The sequence below is a fragment of the Lolium perenne genome, chromosome 3 (assembly GCF_019359855.2).
Source record: "Lolium perenne isolate Kyuss_39 chromosome 3, Kyuss_2.0, whole genome shotgun sequence".
NCBI classification, from domain to species: Eukaryota; Viridiplantae; Streptophyta; class Magnoliopsida; order Poales; family Poaceae; genus Lolium; species Lolium perenne.
The window spans coordinates 187151091-187176333 of record NC_067246.2 but is presented as its reverse complement, the minus strand read 5'-3'; the positions used below and the strand labels follow the sequence as shown (position 1 = coordinate 187176333).

The following is a 25243-nucleotide window of genomic DNA, read 5'->3' as shown; positions in this document are numbered from 1 at the left end:
AATGACAAAGGATGTTAAGTCAATAGGTTCTTTGAGAACTTGGTGTAGTTCCGACAGAGTCAGAACTTTGAAGCTATATTGTGTGTAACAATATTAGTGACATATTTCAGACCGCGGAATTAAGGTTCCACCAGAAGACCAAACATATTTAATGCCGACTCATTTGGAAATGAGTGATGCGTTGAGACGCAAATGAATTACAAAATACATACGGTTCTGAGCATGTCAGATCCGTTGACTAAAACCTCTCCCTTGAGCAAAACATGATAAAGCACCGGAAGGCCAAGGTGTTATATCTTTACAAATGTAAAACTAGATTATTGGCTCTAGTGCAAGTGGGAGACTGAAGGAGATATGCCCAAGAGGCAATAATAAAAGTGGTTATTATATATCTTTATGTTTATGATAAATGTTTATATATCATGCTATAATTGTATTAACCGAAACATTAGTACATGTGTGATATGTAGACAACAAAGAGTCCCTAGTATGCCTCTTAACTAGCTTGTTGATTAATGGATGATTAGTTTCATAATCATGAACATTGGATGTTATTAATAACAAGGTCATATCATTATATGAATGATGTAATGGACACACCCAATTAAGCATAGCATAAGATCACGTCATTGAGTTATTTGCTATAAGCTTTCGATACATAGTTACCTAGTCCTTATGACCATGAGATCATGTAAATCACTTATACCGGAAAGGTACTTTGATTACACCAAACGCCACTGCGTAAATGGGTGGTTATAAAGGTGGGATTAAGTATCCGGAAAGTATGAGTTGAGGCATATGGATCAACAGTGGGATTTGTCCATCCCGATGACGGATAGATATACTCTGGGCCCTCTCGGTGGAATGTCGTCTAATGTCTTGCAAGCATATGAATAAGTTCATAAGAGACCACATACCACGGTATGAGTAAAGAGTACTTGTCAGGAGACGAGGTTGAACAAGGTATAGAGTGATACCGATGATCAAACCTCGGACAAGTAAAATATCGCGTGACAAAGGGAATTGGTATCGTATGTGAATGGTTCATTCGATCACTGAAGTCATCGTTGAATATGTGGGAGCCATTATGGATCTCCAGATCCCGCTATTGGTTATTGGTCGGAGTGAGTACACAACCATGTCTGCATAGTTCGCGAACCGTAGGGTGACACACTTAAGGTTTGATGTTGAAATGGTAGAACTTGAATATGGAATAGAGTTCGAATATTTGTTCGGAGTCCCGGATGAGATCCCGGACATCACGAGGAGTTCCGGAATGGTCCGGAGAATAAGATTCATATATAGGAAGTCATATTCCAAGTTTGGAAATGATCCGGTGCATTTATGGCAGGTTCTAGAAGGTTCTAGAAAAGTCCGGAAGAAATCACCATGGAAAGTAGAGTCCCGGAGGGACTCCACCTTGCATGGCCAGCCAACCCTAAAGGGGAGGAGTCCAAGGTGGACTCCCCAAGGGTGGCCGGCCAACCCCTCTCATGGAAGGGGGAATCCCACCCCAAGTGGGATTCCCACCTTGGGTAGGTTTCCCTACACATGGAAGGTTTTTGGTTCGGGTCTTATTCGAAGACTTGTAGTCCAACACTTGGGGCTTCCACCTATATAATGAGGGGCATAGGAGAGGGGGCTGACCACCACAAGCCCATAGCTTGGCCGCACCCATAGGTGGCCGGCCACCCCCTCTCCCAAACCCTAGCCGCCCCCTCTCTCCTCCTCTTCTCCCGCACGCTTAGCGAAGCTCCGCCGGAGATCTCCACCGCCACCGCCACCACGCCGTCGTGCTGCCGGATTCAAGGAGGAGCTACTACTTCCGCTGCCCGCTGGAACGGGGAGAAGGACGTCGTCTTCATCAACACCGAACGTGTGACCGAGTACGGAGGTGCTGCCCGATTGTGGCACCATGATCAAGATCTTCTACGCGCTTTTGCAAGCGGCAAGTGATCGTCTACCGCAGCAATAAGAGCCTACTCTTATAGGCTTTGGAAATCTTCAAGGTTAGTCTTGATCATCCCCTCGTTGCTCCCGTCTTCTAGATTGCACCTTGGCTTGGATTGCGTTCTCGCGGTAGGAAATTTTTTGTTTTCTATGCAACGAATCCCTACAGAACATACTTCTTAAGTAATAAGAAGTATAGCAATTAGGGTTGAGGTGGTTTGGGTTTTACTATTGGTTCTATTAAGTAAGGAATAATTGGCTCCTAAGTAGTATGGTGGATAAGTATCCAACACTAGTCGGTTTTAGTGGAACAGGGTTCTGTAATGTAAAATAGTAGGTATGGTTGCTATTAGGGTTCATCACAATGGTGTGATGCTAATTAGGGATCAATAAGGATGATGGCTTTGGTAATAGGATCTAGGGTTTTCACTTAGTTGACCCCACTTGATTAGTTAGGTCTGATGAGGATGAACACATGGGATACCCATATATTAGTGATAGGTCTTCTACATTTTATGTGGCCAAGACAAGTATTTAGTTGCTACTATGTATCTATGGATACAAAGTAAGTATTATGATCATAAGTTCCAACCTAGGGTTTAGGTTGGAGGCAAATTAAGGTTCTCATGTAATAATAAAGCTAGGTTTCTAAATGAACCTAGGGTTTAGGATTACACATGAAATGATGAATTCCTGTTTTCTACCATATGGAACTAGGGTTTACTATTTACCATGTAGTTCTATGATTAATAACTTCATTTTGAATTTGAAGTTATTAATAACTTCTAAATAAAAATAATATTGAATTTGGCATTTACCATTTTTTTAAATAATTAATAATTAGGGTAATTATTAATCAGGTTTAAATCTCTCTGATAATGCTTTAACAAAATAACAATTAAAGAAAATTAGTTTTAATGTTTTCTTTATTTATTTACTGGTTTTTATTTACTTTTGATTTTTTTACTAATTATTGAATTTTAATTGAATTTAGAATTAAAATTAAAGGCTTGAATAACAAGTATTAAATAATTGAATTTTTATTAAAAATAAAAATTTCATATTATATTTTTATTAGATAGAGTTTTCTTTTCTAAGAATTTTAATATCTTATTTTAATTTTTCTGAGTTAATATGAATTTTCTAAATTTCATGTAAAGTTGCAGCAATTTAATGGATTTAAATTTAAAACTAGAATTGCTAACTACACCCGGACAGAGCTACCTACTGCCACTGACCAGTGGGGTCTAGACCACGTCAGCAGCCACGTGGCGACGACGTGGCCAGGGAAGCTCACTGCCGGCGGGTTGCTGGTGACGGCGCCGCCGTTCTAGGGCTCGAGCGGACGGGATTCTTGCATCACCAGAACGAGCACTTCGCCGTGAGCATAACGGTACCAGCGCCGCCCCGAATGGGTCGCCGGAACTTGCTCGCCGGCGAGGCCGAGCGGCAGAGCTCGCGGTCTAATGGTGCTGGGCATGCTCGAGGGCGTAATAGGGAAGGATAAGGGGTGCTTGAGCACCGGTGACTCACCCTGAGCACGATGAGCATGACTGCGAGGTAGATGGGGGCGTGTATCGCCGGATTCCATGGCTCCGACCGTCAGGGGAATGAGGTCGACGGAGATGCTCTGGGGCTCCCTAGTTCAATTCCTTGTGCCAGAAGATCAAGGAGAGGATGGCGATGACGATGGCATCCTCAGCGAGGCACGGGGAGGTCCACATCGACGGCGGTAATGGTGGCCGGTTGTGTTAGGGTTTCGATTTGGGGGCGAAATCGGACGAACAGAGGGGAAATGGAGGACTTCGGTGCGTTTTATAGGGCCTCCCGAGTGTGCTGGCGGTCAGCAACGGCGGCAACGACCACGGGACGTGGCCCTCCTCATCGTGCTGGCGACCTCGCGCGCGTCCAGAGAGGAAGACGAAGACGAAGACGTTGTCTTCGGTCTTATCCTCGCGAAGGGGTAAATGGGCCGTCTGGGCTGTGAAGTGGCGCTGGGCCGTGGGCTGATGCTGGGCTCGGTGGCCTTCCAGGTAAGTCAGGTGAGGCCTTTTTACTCCTTTTCTTTTTCTGTTTTTATTTTCTGTTTTCAAATTCTATTTTAAATCCTGGTTTTAATTCAAGTTTGATTTCTGCTATACCATGCAGGTATTTTACAATTTGAACTCCATTAGGATTAAGAAAGGATCCCTGTAGTACTGAGTTGTTGTGAATAACCATTTAATATATGAGAACTTTATTGCAATTATACATTTAGGTATGTTTTTATTTATGAATTTGGATTTCCTTGTTCATAAAGAATTAAGTCTGTTTTGAATTATTAAAGTTGATAAGTTATACTCCAAATGCTTATCATTAGGGCTTGATCTCTTAATTTGGAATTTGGTCCTATGCATGTGATTTTATGTGAACACTGATTGATTAAGATCTTGTAGGTTGGAGTATAACCTTATTTCAAGATTAGCACTATTATTGGATTTTAATAACACCTTGAAATCCTTAGAGTAGGTATTACTCTCCTTATAGTTGGGTCTTGGTTATTGAGTCAATTGGTTGATCACCACACATGGTTTAACTATAAGGTTTTAAATGAGGTTTATCTTATGCTCCAAATTAAGTATAGGTTTTAATTAGAGTGCAATTCTAGGGTTCTAATTATGTTTACCTAATGGCAATTGGTTTGAATCTCAATTATGGCCTGGGTTTATATTAGGATCATCATAGTGATAATTCAACTAGGGTTGAGATATAATTCTGGGTTATAGAGATGAAATGACACCATATTGCATGTGCTAGGGTTAATCTCCCCTAACCATGATAAGATGGTTACTTGCTTAATATTTCATGTGCTTCTCTAATTACTAAGGATTTGAGAATTGGTTTTATCTTCCACCAATTAACTTCTATTATTAACCTCAATTTATCATTGAAGTAACTATATTGATTATAGTTCTTTTTATAGTTAACTTTGGTCATATGAATGGATGATTTCTCACCATTTAAGTATGGAGTTTTACTCTAAGGTTTTACTTATGTTTCTTAGATGAAGAATAAGTGGAATGTATATGTGGTAGAATTCTACTTGTGATCACCAAGTGGTTCACAAGTTAAGGTTAGGATATAAGCCTATGGTTGCATACTAGTGATATCCCCATGATTTCATGTGGTGAATGATATCTACTTATCCTATTAGGATTTATCTTATCCTCACATATCTCAAGAGCATGATCATGGTTAAACATGATCGACTTGTTCTTAATATCTCTACCTCAAGTTCTTAGGGTTTATGATCATCACTTAATTTATAATGATCAAGGTTTGGCTTCCTAAGGTACCTCTCATTAAATAGGTTTCTCACTTCCATGATCAAGCATTGTCTTGATCAATTAATGTATAGCACTTCTATTTTACTTTCTAGGATGGAACTTCTATGGTTGCCTCATTAGTTTATATCCCAGGAGAATGCCTGAGATATTCTGCTAGGGTTCTACTCAAACAATGATGATGTGGTCATCTGGTTATAAGAATAGGTCTCTCCCTCAAATCCAGGTGTTGCCTCAACTATCTTGAGTGTAACTCCATAGCTTGAGTTCTCTCATATAGGAATGTTTTATTCTATGGTTTATGGTATACTCCTAATATTTACTTAGGTATCTAGGCTAAGATTCCACTTGGTTAACTTAGTTGGATTAGTCTCCTCCCTATTTCATTAACTCATGGATATTATCTTATCCAATTGGATATTTGGTTATCTCACCCCTCCAAGATGAAATGGTTTACAAATCAAATACTTTAGTTCAAAGGTTTTCCCTAATTCTTAATTAAGTAAGGCTAGAGTTACTATGATTGGTCTCTCTCATTTGGGGAGGTCTTTAATACTAACCTAAGGTTAGGCTCCATAGAGGTTGATGTGATCATCAATCTCTATGTTTAACATAAATGGTTTCTCTCTTTAGGGATTGTCTTGAATAACATCATAGGGTTTCTCTGAAAGATGATGATTTGATTACATGAATGTATATCCAAGGTTTTAGCTTAAGGTTTTACATTGCTTCTCTAATAAATACTATAGAACTCTCACCTCTCTGGGTTTGATGTATATTAATATGTAGTAGAGAGGAATATATAATTCTAGAGTTTATCTCCTTGTCTGGTTTCCAAGAATGAAGTGAAATGGATACCATGAAGTTCATGGTAAGATCAAGGATTAGTTTAAGACATGGAAAATTTAAGTGAAGAATAGTTTCTCCAGTTATTGTTACTTGATTTCCAATTAAATGGATGTTCATATGTTATGTCAAGGAATATCATGTTGTGATCTTCAATAAGATCAAGTAGTTGATCTTATGAGTAAAGTGTTGTTGTGTTGATTATTAGTTCCATTTGATCTAACCCCTTAGATCAAATCCTCTCTACCCAAAACAAGGTTTTAACAAAGTTACTTTGAGGTTTATAGCGCTTGACTTGATGAGCTACTTCAATTCCACCAAGGTCAAGTGAAACTTCAGTTACTGTGACTGTTTTACTTTAAAGCGCAAAAATTCCCCAGATTTTCTATGCATGAATGCAATACACACATCTGTTTCCTCTATTTTTGTAACCCCAATACCTGGGATATTACAGTAATTGACAAATAGAGAGGGCATAACAATGCACATACATATTATGATGACTACTACTGCAAGCATTTTGCTAAGCTGGTAACAGTTGAGCTAATTCACTCCATGTCTTTCATGTATGGGCACACAAATTTTTATTTGGACACATCTATTATTGTAATTAAATAGGCATATCACGTAATCCTTCTAAATAAATAGTGAGGCCTAAGCTTGGCAATTATGTGTGTGAGATCACTTTGCGAGATAAAGTAGAGCCTGTAATTTCCATTGAAGCAAATAGTGATTAGCTTGGTGCATGAATTAAAAAATCAGCTGGAAAAGACAACCCTACTAAACACACTTAAACAAAATGTCGAGGCAAGGTATTAACCAAAGTTCATTTGTTGTAGATCCATTACATTATACTTCAGTTTTGGAATTCTTGTTATTTTTTGGTTAACCAAAGAAACCATACATAGCCTAAAAAGAAGTCGATGATCATATATTATGACATACTACTAAACTAAACAAAATCATAATTATCTTGGCCTGCACACGATTTTCCCATTCACCTGTGGTGTCCCTACCTCCGTCGGCCATAATTTTCTTACAACGATCCAACTACTCTAGGTCAAGCAGTGCACCATGAAAATTGAGCATATCCACAAATGATCAAGAGAGGAAGGAAAGAATAGTCGGAGGACAAAGGTTAGCAAAATTGAAGCTCGCAAAATATCCACTAAAATGAAAAAGGAATGCTCCGTTGCCCGTTGGAGTGCTCAGGGAAGGAGGAAGAAAACCTTTGTAGCCAAGATGCAGTACATCGTCGACGTCCTTCTTATCCTGATCATTGAGTGGCAGTGAAAGGCCAATCAACGGGGCCATGGTCGTCGTCCTGGTGAGGGGCAGATTGGAGGAAGTAGCAACGGCCTGGCGACGCACACCACGCTTCATGGCCTAACCATAGGAAGCTGAAAGACATTCCCTCGTGTAGGAAGGGGCGGGAAGCAGAGACTGGGCGGCGACGATTGGAGGAAGAGGCAAGCTAAGCTCTGCTGGTGTGTGCGATGATGAAGCCCTACCACCGGTACCTTAAACGCATGCTAAGATGCAGAGTAGAAGGGACAAAACTCCGGTTTGCTGTTGTTGGTGAAGATTGAACACCTTGGCATCGACAATCCAGTTAGTGAGCCCGTGGATAAAGAGAGTTTAGGCGGTGGCAGAAGCGGCTGCAAAGTTCAAAGTAGAAGGGGAGAAATTCGATTTACGCGGCGTGTGGCAATGGGGCACTGCCGCCAATTGGAATTCGGTACTTTGGCTTGTTAGTGAGCTAGTGGAGGAAGAGGAGCTGAGAGCCTTGCAAGCGCACCCGAGCTGATCTGATCTGGTATCAACTCGTATGTTTCCACTTTCTTTTGGTGGCAGAAGCTAATTTCCTATACATGTGGAACAATTTTTGTTAATTAGTTATATATTCTCTTTGCTAAATTAGAGATAGTAACTATGATAAACTTTTGCTCTCTATGTTCATGTGAATATGCTAAAATTGAATTATCCACACATCCAACTGAGCGGTACTCGGTGTACATTGTATTAAGGGCAGTGCTGGCCATCGGTCGCCCGACCGTGGGGCTGAAAATCGGTTGTTGTCCCCACCATAGGATCATGATCGTACGTTTCATAATTAGTGCCTCGCACACGTTGCTTTCCTGCTGTACACTCACGTCGCTTTCATGCTGTATACGATGCTTTCACACGCACCTTTCCATTGCATGGCTTTCCTGCTGCTGCGTTGCTTTCCTGCTCTAGACCCGTCCCTATCCAGTGTAGGTTAAAAGCCCACCACCATGTGCTCTAATTGGGTATTACAACAAAACTAATCCAACAAAAATAAGATATTTACAACAATGCTTAGTAATGATTTCGGAAAAAATCAAAAAAATTGACACTAATAATTTCCCGTGCCAAAATTACCTTACAACAAATCACCAATATATTTACAACAGTAAATTAACAGCAAAATCTACATTTTTATTTGGGTGTTCACAAAATTTAGTATATCAAAAATATATTTACAACAAATCGATAATATATTTGCAACAATAATTAACAAAGAAAACAATAACTAATTTGGGTGTTTACAACAATGGCCAGCAACAATTTTAACAGAAAACAACAATTCCCATGCCAAAAATATATTTACAACAAATCGATAATATATTTACAATATTAATTAACAACAAAAACAATAACTAATTTGGGTGTTTACAACAATAGCCATCAACAATTTTAACTGAAAACAACAACTCCCATGCTAAAAATATATTTACAACAAATTCATAATATATTTACAATATTAATTAACAATAAAAATAACAACTAATTTGGGTGTTTACAACAATAGCCAGCGGACAATTTTAGAAAAACAGTTCTCATACCAAAAAAAAATATTTACAACAAATCAACAATATATTTACAACATTAATTAAGAAAAGAAAACTACAAAAAACTACCGTACCAAACATGCTTGGCCATCTCCATCGGTACCTCCTGCGCCCGAAGGAGGAGCATGGGCAGTGTGCTCGTCGGATTAGGAGGCGGTGTGCTCGCCGGAAGAGGCGTTGGGCGGGGACGCGCTCGCCTTGGGAGGATCTGGTGCGGCACGCTCGCGGGGATACATGCTCGCCGGGGGAGGAGCTGGTGCGGCAGCGTGCTCTCCTGGGGGAGGAGCAGCAGAGCGGCGATGTGCTCGCCGGGGAGGAGCATGGCAACGCGCTCGCCGGAGGATGCGCTGGGGCGGCGACGCGCTCGCCATGGGAGGATCTGGGGCGGCGCGCTCGCCGGGCCACATGCTCGCCGGGGGAGGAGCAGGACGGCGACGTGCTCGCCGGGGGAGGAGCAGGACGGCGCACTTGATCTCTGGACGGCGAGGTGGGAGTGTGGGACTTGGATAGCGAGAGGATGAAGAAAAGACTGTGTGGCCAGCCTTAAAATAAGGAGTGGGGCCCATCTACTGTGTGTTGGAGGGACGACGGATTTTTCGCCCACGATCGGTCGGCTGATCTACAACGTTTTCCTTGTATTAATTCTACCTCACCATCCTAATCGTATCAGCGTTCATTTCTTGGAAGCTAATGTAGAACTACGTACTGAGATAGTCAATGTTGCTCTCAATGTACTGTGATGCAGCTTTTAGCTTCTGACCACACGTGTCTTAGCCATGTACGCTTGTGTTTGGTTTGATTACACATAGCATATAAGATAAAATTTAAAGTTCTATCTGCTAGATCACTCAAGAGAAAATATCCGCACCAACATCATGCAATCCTCCTTAACTAAAATAAACAGCGCAGATAAGCAATAAATTCAGTAATTGTCACTCTAACTGAAGCAAACCCACATGTTTAAGTATAAACACCCAAGAGAAAAACTCCACAACAACATAGAGAAGCAATAAATTCAGTTACTGGCACTCTAACTAAACCAAACCGGCATGTTTAAGTTCAAATGCTACACTCTAACCAATTCCACAGTACTTATACAGAGCATATAGTGGTATTACAAATCTCTTCATATGACTTCCAATGGAAAAATACCAACCCATATTTCCAGCATGACAACAACCAGTATAAACAGCCTATATTTCTTTACTCAGCCGTCCGTAATAAGGTCCGTAATAAGTTGGGAAAAGCTCCTGCAAAAATACCAACCATTTTTGACAAAAACAAATTGAGAAACAAACTAACAACGCCAAATAAACAAACACAGAAAAGAACCCCAACATATGCTTTGTTAGTTTGTTGGGGTTGGATATCCAAGGGATGGTTAGCTCCAACAGCGGCACGATGGTGGTTCATTGATACGCTCATCTGACGATTCAGAGACTTTTTTTTTTTTTTGAGGAAAGGAGTACGTGTTCCAAGTCAAATCTAAAGTTGTATATGATGCCCCCCATAGGGGGCCTCACAGCGATTTGAGCCTCGTAGCCGTTGGATCTTATTTGGTGGTGGATCTCGTCCGTCCATTTTTTCACTGTGGAGTAGTCCAGGACGAGGCCCTCGCGGAACCCGTTTTTTATCCACGGGTCATGTGAAGCCCGCCCGGCCCGGCGTCGTCGGACCCGCGCCCCTCCGTTTCTCCTCTTCGTCGTTCTCCTCGCGAGAGGCGGCGGCCGCGTCCCCGCAGTTTCTGCTCCTCTTCCGCCCCACCCAATGGCCTCACCCGACTTCCTCCTCCAATCCTCTCCCTCGTTCGTGCTCCCCAATCCCCTCCCACATCTCTCTTTCACCAATCCACTGCCTCTCCACTCCATGGCAGAGATCGTGTTCGTCCGCCGCCTTCGCCGGGAGGAAGCACAAGTCGTTGCTCACAACCTCGCGTATTTGCCATGACCGGGAGACGAAGCACAGGCCGCCGCTCGTCTCACCGCCTCGCATCGTCGCCATTGATGGCAGATCCACATGTGGCTGCTGCTTGGCAGCTTCCCGCCGCGCCCTCATGGTCTTCTCCACCGGGTCAGCGGACGAGTAGGCGGAGGTGGAAGCACTCCTATGGCTTCTCGTGCAGAGACCACGACGTGGTGAGCACAGAGGAGTAGCAGCGGGGTACCATCGCGCCTCTCCTGACCTGGGCAGTCGCGGTCATCCATGAGCTGCTCGACATGGAGTCTGCCGCCGGTGAGAAGATGGACTTCTGTGGCGTCGGCTCCAAAGCGGGTAACATTCTTTTTCTTCAATCACAAGTCGGATCTAGATTGTTCTGTTGCTTCTATGCTTGACGCATAAGGAATGGAACCGACTAATGCTTATGGATTCATGGCTTAGTTTAATCTCAACTCATAGGGCAATTTGAGGGACATGGAGGATAGGAAGCACATGGCTCTCCAACTCCGACCAAAAGCTGCAGTATTACTTTGGCCGGCAGATTGGTTGCCATGTGCTCGGAAGCAGGGTGTATTTATCTGTGCCAGAAGGTAGCATACGAGTCTGCAAAGGAATTCAGTGCTATACCTCTACACAATACAGCAATTCAGGTTTACTGGTTTACTGAACTGCAGCTTCCTTTTTCATACACTTCTGTACTCATCTTTGTTCCAAAAGTTTGCGTGATGGTTTGAGCTCTAAAATTACAGTGCTAGATACCAATTGAATGCTGTATCACTCGTATGCTTGCTCCTTGCAATTTGTCAGGGGATAAAATTATGGCTGGATATGATGAAAGGTTTGTCCTAAGATTTATGTTGTATTTCCTCCTTTATCTTTTCTTTGGATTGTGTGAGCATCTTTTTTTAGGAATTTTTTTTTCCTGCAAAACAACTTTGGAAAGTCACTCTGGCAAGTATGTGGCATTCAAGTTGCATCACTCTGTCCTGTTGGCATCTAAGAGCATGAAGATATTTAAACACTGGAACACATCTGACATGATAAACAAAAGATGCAGATTCAAGGGACCAATTTGTTCAACTTCACGAATCACGAAGTAGGCTTGGTATTAGGCCTTTTTTATCGGTATCGGCACCTCCTAGGACAAGTATTTTCCCTGACAAGTAACTGTATAGAAGGTTCGGTTGGTTTAGAACCATGGATTATTTAAACGCCAGCCTTTAGATCAGTAGTTTTATTTACTTGTATTTGATGATTATTTCTTTATAAAAACCACATATGTTTGCTAACATTTCAGGCTATGGTCTTGAGGAAAGATGAAAAGAATGACTTTGCATAAGTTGTAGCTCCGAATTTCCCTGTAAGGATTTCTCTCAACTATTTATACATATACTGAATGGAGATAGCAGAAGTGCTTGTGGAATTGATTTTTTCTTCTTCTTTTGTTTGGCTTCCAGTCTTTCTCAGGCCCTAGGATAGAGTTTTTTTTTTTTATCTTGATGCACCTAAAAAGTAAGAAATTTATAACAGATTAGGTCCCCCATATGGATCTACGCTGCAACTAATTGTTCTTTTTTCAATTCCCTATAGATACTCCAGGCATTTACTTTTTTCGATTTGTCGTTATCGGTGCAGGTTTTTGTGATGTTTCGATTTAGGAATAACCATACCAACTTGGTTTTTCCTGCCTCGCTGCACCCCTGTTTTGGTGGTGTCTTGGACTAGGGACATCCATAATTGTTTTGCTGCTTGTAAGGGTAATCTGATTGTTTGTTATTTTTTTTATTTAAGCTCATGACTGAAAACCTTTCCTAGACACTCATGTTTCATTTAATTCTCAGGCCGGAGTTATTTAAATTCAATATCAAATATTCGTGAAGCTGCGATGAACCTGTGCCATTGATGGCAAAGAGGAAAGACAGTATTTTTGTTAGCATAAGTAAATATTTTCTACTCCTTTTGTTTGAGTGTATGTGATGCATTTGTATTGTTTAATTTAGCTTATTGTTTCTGTCATATGCTCTACCGCAAGAATTTCTTCTAAATTGGTTATCCATTCAACACTCAAGTGATGTTCTGTGCGAGGTTCATTTTCTTGGATAACCATGTCTATGCATCATGCTATTGAGTTTTGAATTGTGATGCTCTATTTTTTATTACCAGATTTCTAATGTAAATTGTTTGATCTCGGTGCACATATAAATCAGCTGCAAAATAACTTCTTGTGGGCTAAAAATAATTTTTATTTGGTTCATCATGTGTTCAACTTTTTAAATTCAGTGCAAAAAAATTCTAATATTCTTGTTCCATTTCTATTAAGGCTCTCTTGGTGAACATTTTAATTAGTGTTATTTCAGACTTAATTATGGTAGTAATGCAGCACCAAATCGATGGTAATCCTTGTTTCTTGGTAGCGAAGCGTCGCCTCTACTGCAACCGAATAGGTAGATGCAAAAATGATGCAACAAACAAATTTTCTCCTCTTTGTTTTCTCTAAAGCTAACTAATCAAATAAGATCTTGGAGAAGGCACTCTCTGGTACTCCTTTTTATTTTGGTCATTTCTTTTCTCATGTGTCGAAGAGATCATTAACAGCATGTGTTGCCATAAGCGCAGAACTGAGTGAGTACTCCTTTTTTTTCAGTTATTCGCTTTGCACTCCAGAAAATCTATTTTTTCTTTTAGCCTGATGGCAAAGTAGATGTTGCCTTAATAGAGGATTCTGTTTTATTTTAGGCTGATACAAATGAATTTTGATACCTCAGTTAGCTCATTTCAGAAACTTAACATGAACATTTTATCAAATGTGCTTATTTCTTTAGTACCTATTTTCTAGAGATTTTTCATGCTATCTTAGATATTATTTTCTTATTTCACAGTGTTGTTATCTTATTTCACATTCTTATTGCCAATGAGCTGGTTCGGAACTTTCATCTTTCTTCTGGTGCTGCCAAGACCTGCCTCAAAGTAGATCTTCGGAAAGCCTACGACAGCGTGAACCGGCAATTTATCTACAATCAAAAAAACCAATCTTCCCTTCCGGCGACTTATAGATTCCATCTAAATCTACAAACGCGTCTTTTTAAAAAAACCTCGATTGAGTCTATATTTAGGTCTTTGAGACGGGCTAAAAAAAATCCAAACGGGTTGGAGCTGCTTTTGCTTACTCCTTTCCTTGGTACTGCCCAGCAGGAAGGAAAAAGACTAGATCTCGAACCGTTGCCAGCAGCTTAGAATTCTACAGTGGAAAAGTATGATTCGTTCATCCGGAAGAAAGGAATAACTCACTCGGCGAAACAATAATCATGTATTTTCCGGTGCCATTTTCATCTTACGCATTTTTTATTGCCTGAATAAAATTCATGGGTCTCTCTATTAAGCACTTGTAAGCAGTACTGTATCTTTCAGTCACATATTTGTTCATTCTTATATTTTAATGCCACCTCTGCAATCTTGCATATATTATTGTTTCTATTACTCACTTGGATAAAGTCATACATGCACTGAAAAGTCGGGCTCAGATATCAAAACTTAGTTAGGTACTTAGGTTGCTACTAAATATTTTTTTAGAGTTGCTGCTTTTATTAATATTTCAGGAACTGCTCATATGTAGTTAGCATATATTATGGTACACATCTTTTGCATTATTAAACGAGGAGTACATACAATTCTCTGCGTGGTATTAGCTACCAACTGGTATATCTTGCATTACTCAAATCAGCAATCAACGAGACATGCATGGTTTATTTTGGGCTTACCCTTGTTCTCCTGCCTCTTGGTCATGCGGGCCTAGGTGAACTGTTGCAAGTTTTGATTTCTTAATCCAGCCCAAGAATCATTTTGCTTTTAACCAAGGTTTGGAACTACTAGCAATTTATTAAGTTGTATTTATCCTGATACTAAAATGGTACTTCTGTTAAAGTGCTGAACTGCCAGGTCCTGTTCTTTGTTTCGAATGAGATAGACCCTGGCTTTTGATATTGTTGTGAAAGGAGACATGGGAGATTTGGCTGCACAACTTCATGCCTTGCAGCTGTGGTTTCATGTGATAAGTTGTTCTCCCTTTAGATTTATAGAATTTTTGCTTTATAGATTTAAAAGTATTGTGTCATGACCTCATCCATCTATTTAGCTTTATAGAATTTTTGCTGTCAGGTCCTACAACCCCTTTTGTTTATGCGATGTGAAATATACTTAACATGATATTCTAAATAGTTTTCACTTGCCACTTGCTATGGAAGGTTAAAAAAATGAAAGGCAATTTACGGCTATTGTTGTATGGCAAGTTTCTAATAACTGATTTGACTTAGTGGTTTGCTAAATGGAGTGTTTGCTTTTTCCTGAAACAATGATATATGGAGATTTTTCTATAACATACTCGGTATTTCGATCCACACAGAACTACAAAAAAATTATAAGGTGATAGCAATCTTTGTTCCAATGATTGCAGTTTTGTTTAGTATGACCTTTTGCCCGTATCCCTCGACAGTCACATTAGCACGCAAGTTGGAGCGACGGTCAGCGGCAATTTTTTACATGATTTCAGGGTGAAAAATATATTTACATTTACATGGGGCATGCACCAATAGGATAGTTTAACTTGTGTGATATTTATTCCTGCTGTAGAATGTGCCTAGGGTGGTTAGAGCTTGTCCTCCGTAAGGCTCGGTATTTATAATTAAATGGCTATCTGCGTTTCTCCCTGGCATTTCTTTTATTGTGTGCAATAGCCTATGATCTGATGGTGCTCTAGCCATTGACTATGCTATTATGGTAGTAAGACTCTCATGTGTTGGTAGAATATACATGCCACTTAAAATTAGGATCAGTTTACCATCTAAGTGAATACTAATGTGTTAGTGCTTAACCTGCATAAGGTTAGTGCCCCTCATAATTTTCTCTACATTTACTTAGCAAATGATTATTACAGAGCTTTCAGCTTTTGTCTACTGAGCTTACGTTTTCATCTTGATACTATACTTATCTCAAAATTTCATCTACCCAACAATTGATCATGTGAAATACGGATGGTGTCAAGACGCACTCTGATGTGGACAATGTTTAAATTTGTGCAAAGTAATAATGGTGTATGGCAGATGTATTCTATCTGCATACCCCATTGATATTTTCTTACACTGTGTATGAGATCAATCTTGAAAAAGTATAAATTGATCTCATCTTTCACAAGCTCATTAAATACCATTTTTGGCCTGAAGTGAAAAATATCAGAAATAACTAGGCGATTTATGCTTGACATTTTTTTTTTGTACTTCAAGGCCAATCATTGTTTTTCCTGATGAGTGGTCGTCAATGCAGTGGGATTGCTCGATGTTGAGTCCACCTGCTGAGCGGCGAGACAAAAGACGGGGGGTCGTGCGCCAACAAAAATCCATATTGCAACTGTATATATTCCTATGGACTTTCTGGTGCAAATAAGGATAGAGCTCTACTATATATATTCTGAACAAGATCCATATTACAATTGTACAATCATTCATAGAAAATACATTACTTAGATAGTCTCAACTAAAATTATTTGTTGAAGTTGATTTTCTATCCTTGGATAATGGATTCATATTATATGAGATGTACTTTTTAATGTCTATGGAAACTGCTTACCACTCACCTTTAATTGACCTACTCCTAAATATTACCGATTAGCATAATGCTAACATAGTGTTTTTTTAAACTTATTATGAAGTTTATTACAAAATGATCACTGGTGCGAAATACCAGGGTCGCGCGCCAAGGCGCGCATCAAAATCTAGTACAAGTACAAAGGCCACACACGCACCCACACGCTAGAAGCAACCTGAAGGCCAGCTGTCCTGGAGAAAGAGCAGAAAGAACCCTGGTAAAAAGAAAAAATACAAGATGGTCTTTGAAGGTTCTGACGCCCGGCCACCATGCCACTCGCCTCTGCAGATCCCCAGCGCCGCCTGAAGACGGCCGGAGAAGAAGCCGAGTCCACCACACACCCAAGGCCGAACGGAGCTCGATAGCAGCCAAGCTGCGTTGAAATACCGCAGTAGCCATCCAGCGCGAGCGCCGGAATCTAAGCCGTTGATAGACCATCGGCGGGGAAACATCCCCGATCCGCCGCAGCCTCGTCGTCGCCACCTCCAGCCGAGACCAGAGAAGAAAACGCCGTCCAACAACCGCAGAACCACTCCAGATCAGCCTGACGCCAGGAAGCCTCAGCTGAAGAAAACTCCTGTACAGACGTCTCCACGTCCCCTCGATGGCGACGGAGCAACCGCCACCGAAGCGGGGAAGGAGCGAGAGGACAAAAATCCCCAACGCAGTCGCCGCCGCCGCCACACCGACTGCACCTGGGAACCGAAAGCCGACGAGCTCCTCGACGTCGCAGCAAACAACGCCGAGATGGGGCTGGAACTCCGGCACCTTTATTGGACGCGCCGCCGCTGCCACCACCAAAGCGCCGCCGCCCAAACTACCTAATCTACACCTATCTACACGCCAAGCACGAGAATCCGGGGTTCCCTTCCTCTCCCGCCACCGGAGCGATGAGCGGAGAGGAGGGGAACCGGGGATCTCGGTGGCGGAGAACGGCGAGAACTTGGTCGCCTCCCTTTTCGCCTCAGCGTACTGTAGACGCGAGGGGATAAGCTTGGGAACTCTGAATGGCCTATCTGACGATTCAGAGATGCTCTAGTGGCAGGTACAAAAGGAGTGCCAGCAACAAAAAGAACAACGAAGGAAAGCACACTGAAAGATAAGCAAAACAAGAATCAAACGAAAATATGCTGCTTTGATTTTTTTTAACCCGTCATAAGTTTCATCCAAGATGCGAACTCATCAACCATGCCACTCATACATAACACTAATTGAAAAAATAGGTTCTTTAACTAACAACCAAACTTCATAAGAAAACATATTACTACTTAAAACAAATATGAGAAGAGATAATACCTATTCTAAGGTTCAAAAATAGCAGATTAGCAACAATATGTATAGCCAGTGCATGCAGAAAATTCATGCTTGGGTAGATGACTTCCTATCGTTTTAGCCTCTAGCAAAGCCTAAATTATGACACTGACTAAGTACATTCCAAGAAATTATATGTAGAAACTTTCCCTCGATTAGAAAACAGACATCAAACCTATGAAAAAAGTGAAAAAAATATCTTGAGCATCTTAGATCATGCAAGATCTGTACTATAATTTTGATTCTGCAAAATGCTGCCAGCCAACTTTACTTCTATTTTTTACAAAGTCAGTGAAGAGTTTTACCTAACCTATGGAATTTACAGGGCCTCTAAAACTATTGAGCCTCTCTATTCCATTTATGAAATTTAGACGTAGCTCGTAGTATATCTCAAGCATCTTAGATCATGGAAAAAATTTATATTAATTTTGATTCCGCAGATTATTGTCAGCCATCTATACATATATTTTCCAATTTTACTTATATTTTGACCAAAGCCAGTGTAAACTTTTACCAAAGTTATGGCATTTACATGGCATCTAAAACTAGTAAGACTATCTACTCCATCTATGAAACTTAGGTCCACATCACGGTATGAATGCCTGTCTCAGATATGTTATATGTCACAGGCTTCTGCCCAACTGAAACATGTGATGTGCTAGAGTCTATGGCCTCCTGTGAACACATGCAATGGTCCTATTTACCGTGTTCAACAATCATGTTTTAATGCAAACAACGAATTCAGCAGCATGATTATTCATTAAGATAAATGAGGTGGGATAGTAAAAACCGAATTGGGTAGAGAAACAACAAATCGAGTCAGTACATGTTTCTCACCAGCATTAACTGATGTAAACCTGAAGTTGGATTTAAAAACATAAGAACGGATCATAAAAATCTGCATTTAACTAACATGACATATATTGCTCTGAAGGATGAAACCATACTGCAATACATGTATGGTCGTGACCAAGGATGCCAATCTAGACTGTATGCTGAACAAAAAAAGAGGGCAGGGGTACATAAGTCTACATGCTTTTGGCAAAACCATTCCTGATAATCTGTAAGGAAGAGGAGAGGAAATACCTGATAAATCAAACGATTTACTTTTAGAATTGAGATTTGTTAAGATTATCAGGAAGATTATCAGGAATTGAGAGGGCAGGGAATATGAAGAGAAGGTCAAATTCGCCCTCCAATTTTCCTGATAATCTTAACAAATCTCAATTCTAAAATTAAATGTCAACATAACGTTGTCATTGGATGTGATGCACTTATGTGCCAAACCATAAATAAGTGATATTTGTTCAGATTACAATAGAGGAAGAAAACAAAATATGCAGAAATTAAATTTAAGGATTGGCATAACTTCTCAGCATTAGACATGTCGTTATGACCTATAGGATATTTGTTCAAATTACATGGGAAATAATAATTGTTAGAAGTGAAGAATGGCTAAACGAAGAAAATTTGTGGAATAACAAAGTTCAGCTGATGGCATTTTGTTTGAGCCACAGGCCAAAACCAAGTACTCCCTCAGTCCCAATGTCTATATACCTCTGTATCAACATAAAGTTGAGCAGCATTTTTAGGGGCGGAGGGAGTACGAATTATTGAACATGTTTACAATATTTTCACTCAACTAACAATAGCTATTTTCATCAGCATGGAAAAAAATCACCATTCCAGATATTTCATTGAGATCACCTTAAAAGCATACCATGGGTGTTGCCAGCAAACGGAAAAAGTTCAGTCAGACAACTTCTGCTGATGTTAAAAAACTCTGGTTGTCTGCCTCTGCAGCGTACATGTGGTACAACATCGACATAGATGTAAGTATAAGTTGATGCCCAAGAAACATCACAGATCAGATGGCTCTATGTCAGAACGAACTGAGGCTACTGGTCCAAAGAAAGAAAATCTTTCACGTGTGCGTGAATCAAACTGTTAAGCAAGTGACAAAGACAACTCCTTAACAACAGCACAAGGTTAACAACCTTACACTATTCAAGAGGATGGCTTCGCCTCATATTGTTATCACGCTGCATCTGGTCAGGGGGCACCATAGCAATGAAAAGGGATCCGCTGGAATTGAACGGGACGAAAAATAGAGCAACAAAGATTTATACCAGAGACAATACAAAATCAGTGTGAGGATGAACCATATTTGTTCGAACTTGGATTAACAACATTGATGTGGTGGTCCAACTCATATGCCTGAAGAATGCATATAAATATGAGAACCTTATGGCCTCCAGACTTGTGTATGTATAAACTCATAGTAGCAGGACAGTAGGACTAATCTAGTTCAATGCGGATCCTAAATCCCGAATATTCTTCTCCTGAACTATAACATAATCCAATTAGATTAGAGGAGATCGAGTGCATGTATACCTGAGTGTCCGTCTGAGGGCAAGAAGCAACCTGTTGTGTTGCGTGTCGCTGCACCAAAGCTTGGGACCTTGAAGGAGGGGATGGTGCCGGAGTGCACACCGTCAGCGGCAGCCTCGCCGTCACGGTGCTTGTTTTCGTGGTTCGCGGCAGTGTCCAAGTGGCGATAGCTGACCCATTGTCCCCAGGTAGCAGATATAACTCCTCCGTACACTCCATATATCTAAAAAATAGGAAATAATCACTTTAAAATGCATCGTTTGTTCCCAAAAATGGAATCAAACGGGTTATAGACATAAGAATACATCATTCACATATACGTACATCAGCAGGTACAGTACGAATGCTAATTGCAAAAAATAGCAACTTTTAGTTAGCTCTAGGTCCCTAATTGAAATTAACAGAAGCTACTGACAACGAAGTGGATAATGCAATGGACTGCGGCAATAGCAAGAGCGGAACGAACCTAGCAGTAGGGCGCCTGGAGCATCTCCTGGTTGGCCGTCTCAGTTCCCGGGGGGCACTCGGTCGGCGGCGTCCCCTCCGCGAGCGCCAGGACCATACAGGCCTGGCGTCCCCGCACACTCCACCGTGACCTTGTGTAGGTCGACTCCTCCGACCTCGCCATGGCTACTATCAAGGTGTTGCCTCCCGCACGCGCCGGTCTTCATGATGTGCTCGTCGCATCTGCCTCGGCCGCAGTCGGCGGGAGCACGAGATTGCGGGTCCTTTGAGTAGTCGGCAGCAAGGGGACGACGGCGGAGTGAGGGACGGCGGCAGAAACCCTAGGGACGGGAGGAGATGCGTTTGAGAGGCTGCGCGAGAGAAAAAATCCTTTCCTTCTTAGCTGCCTTTGAGTTTTGGTGGGCCCACGCACCGCCCGCCAGCTGCAGCTTAGGGCATCTCGAGCGGCGGGCGACGCCATTTCGGACGTCCAAATTGTCCGCGGGCGTCCGTTTGCGTCGCCTGGCAGACGGGGAAATGGTCGTGTGTCCGTTGTCTGGGGTTGGCTCCAGCGGGGCGACGCATTTTAGGCGCAGGCCAGAATTCAAAAAACGATCAAATAGCGTCGACTTTGCACGAAATTACAGCCGCAAATTGAGGGCTGAAACAAATTCATCACACTTTGCAGCTCGTACGGCGCAAAGTGGAGCAAAAGGGGCACAACAAGGCCTGAACAGCAATAAAAAAAGTCCAAAAGGAGGCCAAGGTGCTGGGCGCATGGCGCCGGCGCCGGCGATCAGGCGTCTCGCGCGCGGATTTCGGCGCGCCTCTTCATGAACCATGCCCTGGTGTCGTCGTCGACGCCGCTCAAGTCGGCAAGCATGATCCTTGTGTCTTCTGCACGCAATTTGGCCTCGGCGTCTGCCTTTTTGGCCTCGATGTCCAGCCTTTGGACATCGAGGACCTCCTTGGCGAGGTTCTGGTAGATGGCAGCTGCGGCCTCTTTTTCCAGACGCCTCTTCTCGTCCCTAGCAGCCATGGCGGCACGGTTGTCGGCCATTATCTTCTCCATGCTCTGCGTGAAAGCAATGGCCTGCGCCTCCCGGACGAGATCGGCCTTGGTAGCCTTGTGGCCTCGTGGACGAGGTGGAAGGACTGGACGACCTTGGTCGTCGTCTTCGCCGTCGAGGTTGACCGCTGTCCCATTCCTCACAGCTTCGTTGTAGGCCGCAAAGCTTATCATCCACTTGTTGTTGTCTTTGAGCAGCTCCCAACAATGGACCATATGGAAGCCCTTCTTATGCGTCGCCCTGAACTTCTGCAAGGCGCGGGATACCTGCAATCATAGCCGCCAATGATGTACAATGACGCAAATTGACGCAATGACGCAAATTGTGTAGAATGATGATGGTTGTGTCGTGCTTACCACTGCCATGACGTCAGTGCCGCTTACGGGGTTGTTAATAGCATGTTCGACCGCCGAGCAGAACTTGGCAGTCTCTTGTTTGATGTAGTTCCATCTTTTCCGGAGCGACTCTTCCGTCCGAGGGCCTGTGATATGGTAGGGCGGGTGCATCCTGGTCTCGTTGTACTGCTGCAAGACCTTGGCCCAATAGACCTTGCCCTTTTGCTGGGCGCCATTGATACAATCTTGGGTCGTTGCCAGCCACGCTTCACACAAACACTTGTCCTCCTCGTCGACGAAGCCTTGTGTCCTGCGGCTCTCCCCCTTCTTCTTGGTGGCAATGTCCGTGGGGATAGGCTGTGTTGGCGCGTCGTCGAAGTCGTCCACGCACACGGGGGAGTGTGGGGCGGCGGCGGGTGCGAGGGTTTGCTCCGCATCCATGGCGGTAGCTGCGGCGGCGAGGACGTCCATCGCTTCTGGGCTGCTCGCGCCGGTCTAGTTTCCAATTTGGCGCGGGGGAATGACCAGTGGCGGGAATAATATCGCCCTCCAGCCACTGACGCGCGGGTCCTACGTCTTTTTCGGCGGACACTCGGAGCGACCGCCGAGCGTCCGCCGCGGCGCAAACCTGGCGCATATTTTGGCCAGGTTTGCGTCTCCGCGGACGGCCCGGTCACTTTGCGTCGCCCCGCTGGAACAGGCCCCAGACGCATTTCCGGTCACGGCGGACGAAAACGGTCGCTCAGCGACCGTTTGCGTCGCGCCGCTGGAGATGCCCTTACGCAGAAAGAGTGCGCGGAGCGGTAGAGCCCCGAGAACGCTCCGATCGCAGGTTTACTTGTTCTAGTAATTTCCATCTCCCACTCTCCAAATCATTCCTTCCTTCACCAATTCCACCCCTTTCAAAATACTCCTCCAAGTGTAAGAAATACCCGACATAGTAGTAGCATCTAAGATGGTTGAGTTTGGGAAATACTTAGCTTTAAGGACACGTGCACATAAAGACTCTAGATTTGTCAACATCCTCCATGCTTGTCTCGCCAACATAGCTAAATTAAATACATATAAGTCTCTGAACTCAAGTCCTCCTTTCTTCTTGGATTTAGTCATGGTCTCCCAACTGGTTTTTGTGGGATCAAAACAAGACATGGCAAAAGTAGGGATAGCTTGAGCAATTGCTTTAATTAAAATGTCCTTCCCTGCTTTTGAAAGCATCTTCTCCTTCCAACCTTGAATCCTTTTCCACACCTTATCCTTTATGTATGCAAAAGTTAGTCATCTATCTACCCACATAAACCGGAAGACCCAAATATTTTTCTGTTCTAGCTTCTGATCAATATTAAGCTCCTGCAGCACTTGTTGCTTTTGTGGCTCCCTCGTATTTGCACTGAACATAACAGAGGACTTGGCATAGTTAACCGTCTGGTCCGAGAAAATCTCGTATAACTGTAGCACTTTTTGCAGAGACTTTGCACTCTCTTTGTTAGCTTTGGTTAGTACCAGAGAATCATCTGCAAACAAAGGATGATTGAAACTCGGAGCCTCATTAGTCATTACAAATTTGTATGCCCTCTAATTCACATGACACCTCAGGGCCATTTAGTAAAGCCGAGAAACCCTCCGCACAAATGAGAAACAAATATGGAGACAATGGATCCCCTTATCTAAGTCCTCTCTCTGGTGTAATAGTATCTGTAAGCTCTCCATTAATCCGAACTTGGTATTTCACCGAGGAGATACACACCATCACCAACTTGATCCATTGTTCTGTAAAACCAAGCTTTCTCAACATTTTTTCAATAAAAGACCACTTCACTCTATCATAAGCTTTACTCATATCAAGCTTTATTGTTGCATAGCCATCTTTTCCCCTATACTTATTTTTCATAAAATGAGTGCATTCATACGCCAACAAAATATTATCCGTGATCAACCTTCCTGGCACAAAAGCACTTTGATTTGGTGATATGATCTTCGGAAGAATTTGCTTCAATCTATTTGCAATAATCTTGGATATCAACTTATAGACCACATTACATAGACTAATAGGCCTCAAATCCTTCATATTCTTAGGACAATTTATCTTTGGAATAGAACCACACAAGTATCATTCCAAAGTGGTTGATCACGATGAATAGGAAGGAGGAGGGTGTAGCAGCAAGATCGCTAGGGGCAGCGGGTTCGAGGAGCTAGGGTTTGTCCGGGTGGGCTGCGAGCTGGGCTTTTCGCCTGACTGATTGGCCTTCTCTTTCCACTCAAGCCTTTTATTTTTATTCGAGAAACCATTTTGTAATTTTAAAACGGAACATAAAAAATGTTTGGGGTTTAATTTAAAATAAGAAAAGATGGGATGGCTTTATTATATCACCAGGGTATATTTTACCAAACAAACATAGTGTTTTTGGAACAAATAATTTGGTGGTCGAAAATAATTGATGAAAATATGCATGATGACATCACACTGGCGCGAAAAGCAAAACAACAGGCAAATCAAATACTATTGGTTATTTTTCGGGGCGTTCCATGGACACTTAATTAATTTATGGCCAAAAAAGTTAAGCTTATTGTGCACACGAATACATCTCATTTTCCTTCTTTCGTCCTATTTTAATAAGAGGAGAGCTGACTTGGCTCTTTCTTCCCGTTGTGTTCATGGGCATGCACCATTATTTTTCTTAATCATACATGGAACTTGTGGTTGAGCTGATATAATCATGTTCTTGTTGGAATATTTCATCTTCGTTAAACTCTCTCAAGACGTGTCCTCGGAATACAATAACCATTTATCTATCCCATTGTTATCAAAACTTTCTTTTTAAACCTGCCACGACTAGCAAGTGGTCATGAGTTACCGGCCAGGTTTGTTTAAACCATCAAAATGTATGTTTTCTTGTGAAATCGTAACTTATGAACTTATAGTATAGGTCTTAAGGATGTCTCCAATGTAGAAATAAGGTTGGTCAAAATAATCATTTTTGACTTAAAAAAACCAATATGCCTTATAAAATGGAACGAAGGGAATATTTTTAAAAGCACCATATGTATTTACTTATTACTTTTCGTTTTAGAAGTTGTATACTCTTCTACTTATATGCTCCAACGTGCAAAGCACGTGCTACTTACTA

The 25243-nt window shown here is 42.1% G+C and overlaps 2 long non-coding RNA genes across 11 annotated transcripts; one reads left to right on the top strand and one right to left on the bottom strand.

Annotated features, from left to right (window-relative positions):
• The first annotated feature begins 10537 nt into the window (after positions 1-10537).
• On the top strand, positions 10538-16517 carry LOC127342864 (uncharacterized). Of its 10 annotated transcripts, XR_007876933.2 has the most exons (6): positions 10545-11263; positions 11390-11580; positions 11680-11768; positions 11988-12290; positions 12566-12687; positions 12772-16517. It is a non-coding gene; the product is annotated as an uncharacterized lncRNA (long non-coding RNA). The 10 variants fall into 10 exon arrangements; XR_007876929.2 differs by having other exon boundaries at positions 10538-11263; positions 11390-12290; positions 12772-14975; positions 16247-16517; XR_007876925.2 differs by having other exon boundaries at positions 11680-12290.
• Positions 16518-19626: 3109 nt separating this feature from the next.
• Positions 19627-21108, bottom strand: LOC127342863 (uncharacterized). The gene is made up of 2 exons (XR_007876923.2): positions 20736-21108; positions 19627-20492 (listed from the first exon to the last, which is right to left on the bottom strand). It is a non-coding gene; the product is annotated as an uncharacterized lncRNA (long non-coding RNA).
• Between the last annotated feature and the right edge of the window lie 4135 nt (positions 21109-25243).